Here is a 3,234-nt window from a genome sequence, read left to right as displayed (position 1 = left end):
TGGTTGTAATTTGGCACTAGATTTCTCTGCAATTTCTAACAAGTTAAGCTGACCATGCTGAGATATTTTTATTGGCTCATAGCATGTCGTATTTACTCTACAGAAATTTTCTAACTTTGGCAAAAAGCCTCAAGTTTTGGGAGTAGTACATGGAAAGCCTCGATGAAATCAATCTGTGATTTCTATTTGTTTTTACTGTTTCCAGAAGGATGAAAGAGAAGGCTGACTGTAGTGAAATTCAAACTCAGAGTGTAAAAGTTTGCAATAAAAAGCTGGCATTTCACCCAGCTCTCTGCCAAATGTCATCATCATATTCATCATCATTGTCAACATCATCATCATCGTCATCGTCATTGTCATCATCATCATCCTCACCATCTTTGTTTAAAGTTTATGTTCCATGCTTGCATGGGTTGGACAGTTTGACAGGAATCAATGTGTCCAAGGACTGCATTGAGAGATCTAATACCTGCATTGGCATGTTTTTTTTTTCTTTTTATGGCCAGATGTCCCCCACCCCTAATGCCAACCACATTACAGTGTGGACTGGGGGCCTTTTTTTTCATACCAACTGCTCTGTTGAGGATGTCGTGCAGTTCACAGTACGACTAAAAACCTTGGAGTATATGGGGAGGGGAATCAATTTCATGCCCAGGGGACCAGGGGATTACTATAAGGATTGAGGTGCAGAGCAATTACCAGCAGAGTGACCTGCATGGTTCTAACACAGTATCTACAAAAAAGAAAAATATACATCATCATTATCATCACCATTGTCATCGTTGTCATCTAATGCCCACTTTTCCATGGGCCACAACAGTAGATGTTTGGGCAAATTTCCTATGGTTGGATGAGATTCCTATCACCGTCCCTCAACCTGTTTCCAAGCAAAGTTATATTTCCCCACAGCCAGACTGACTTACCACAGAAGACTGAAAATAAACAAAATCAGTTACAACAATCTTATGATATCAAGACATGGGTACACACAAGCATACACACACACACGTATACACATGCACATACAAAACACATAGAACACACAACACACACACATACAACACACACACATACACATGCACACGCACACACACACACACACTCACATGCACGCACACACATATAATACACACCTTCATGTTCTCTGGTTGGTCGCATGCTTCCGTTTTCTCAACTCTCATTCACATTTTTGTTATCTTTCCCACAACTACCTACAACCACCACCATTAGGGCTCTACTAGTCACTATGTCCAGTCCTTTCTCCCCAGAACACAGACCCTCTGGAATGTCCTTCCTACTCATGTCTTTTTCTACAGGTGTTAACCTACAAACAATTTAGCAAAACCTGTCTGCATCAAGGTAATTGCTCTTGGAGAGCTTGTAAAGGTCATGCTCACCTATCCTACTTCTGGAGTCAGCAAATATATATACACATATATACACACACACACATATATATATATATATATATCTACATCTTTATGAGTAGATTTATCTTCTCTGGGATGTTGATAATCAATTTAAAAACTTTGTATTGTTGGAAAACATATATAGTCTGCTTGGAATCTTACTTCAAATGCATGGAACTCACTCCTATAACTTCATAAGGATATTTACACTCTCTAAGATGTTTGGAAAACCTATATGTGATTTAGCTGATGAATACTTGACATTATATTTGCTGTAATATTTGCAGCTTTAAATAAAATGTTTATAGTATGAAACAATTGTACTAAACTACCGATCCATTCTTGTTGCTTTTTTCTTGGTTACATATATATATATATATATATATGGAGGGATATATTATCCAGGTGGATACCGTATTAGCTCTTGGTTAAGTTCCAGTTAAAGGCTAACTACAACAATCAGTATATAACGTGTCTGTGACTACATTTAGTTATTAGTCACTCCATAAATTCTTCCAATGGGTAATTCTGTGTTTTCTTTGTGGGGACAGAAAATAATTGTCTGAAGATTATATTGATATTAATAATAATAAAGAGTATGAAGACTTGTACATCCACAAACTTTATTTTATATACAGCATATTATAATAATCTACGATCTACACATGTATATGTATTTGTGTGTGTATGTGTGTGTGTGTGTGTGTCTGTGAGTGTGTGTATGCATACATATGTACACGTGTATATATATATATATATATATATATATATATATATGTATATATATATATATAACGGGAAGCTTTATGAAAATAGACAAAAGACAAAAGCAGGTTTACGGAAATAAACAAAAGACGAAGGCAGGTGGAATACAAACAAACAATTGTATTAGTATGGCGCTCAGGAAATATAAATGACACAAGTCTTTAACGTTTCGAGCCTACGCTCTTCAACAGAAAGATACACAGAGAAAAAAAAAAAAAAACACAGAAAGGAGAGAAAAAAAATATGCGTGCAGAAGCTAGCGAATCAACATGGCGATCTGATTTCGGCCAGAAGTCAAAGATGAAACATTAGATGCAAGAGCGAAATTAGGGGAATATATATATATATATATATGTATATATATATATAGGTGAATATATTTATTTAACCACTTACCATCCTCAGGATTACAGTCAATGGCACCCTTCTGTGATAGCTGTGAAGGCTTTGGTCGGCCCAAGGCTATAGTAGAAGACACTTGCCCAAGGTGCCATGCAGTGGGACTGAACCTGGGACCAAGTGGTTGGTAAGCAAGCTACTTACCACACAGCTACTCCTGCACCTATATATATATTCCTTTATTCATTCATTCTTTTACTTTTTTCAGTCATTTCACTGTGGCCATACTGGAGCATTGCCTTGAAGGGTTTTAGTCAAACAAATTGACGCCAGGATTTATTTCTTAAGCTTAGTGTTTGTTTTATTGGTGATTTTTCCCAAACTGCTAAGTTATGGGGATATAAACACACTAACACTGGTTGTCAAGTGAGTGGGGGGACAAACGCAGACTGTAAGACACACATATATGTATATATGTATAAGTATATTTAAGATGGACTTCTTTCAGTTTCTGCCTACCAAATCCACTCACAAGTCTTTGGTCACCCTGAGGCAATAATAGATGACTCTTGCCCAAGGTGCCACACAGTGGCACTGAACATGAAACCATGTGTTTGAGAAGCAATCTTCTTACCACACAGCCAGGCCTGTGCCTATATATGTGTGTGTGTGTGTGTGTGGTGTATATATATTCTTTTATTCTTTTATTTGTTTCAGTCAT

General features: G+C 36.9%; 1 long non-coding RNA gene across 1 annotated transcript in view; it reads right to left on the bottom strand.

Annotated features, from left to right (window-relative positions):
• The window catches only part of LOC118766062, a 21,106-nt gene extending 17,955 nt beyond the window's left edge, over nucleotides 1-3,151 (bottom strand). The window contains exon 1 of the long non-coding RNA XR_005001993.1: nucleotides 3,013-3,151. This is a non-coding gene — a long non-coding RNA (uncharacterized LOC118766062). The remainder of the gene's footprint in view (nucleotides 1-3,012) is intronic.
• Between the last annotated feature and the right edge of the window lie 83 nt (nucleotides 3,152-3,234).

This window comes from Octopus sinensis, linkage group LG14 (assembly GCF_006345805.1).
Source record: "Octopus sinensis linkage group LG14, ASM634580v1, whole genome shotgun sequence".
In the NCBI taxonomy this organism is placed as follows: Eukaryota; Metazoa; Mollusca; class Cephalopoda; order Octopoda; family Octopodidae; genus Octopus; species Octopus sinensis.
The sequence above is the reverse complement of the archived record's forward strand: the minus strand, read 5'-3'. Positions and strand labels throughout refer to the sequence as shown.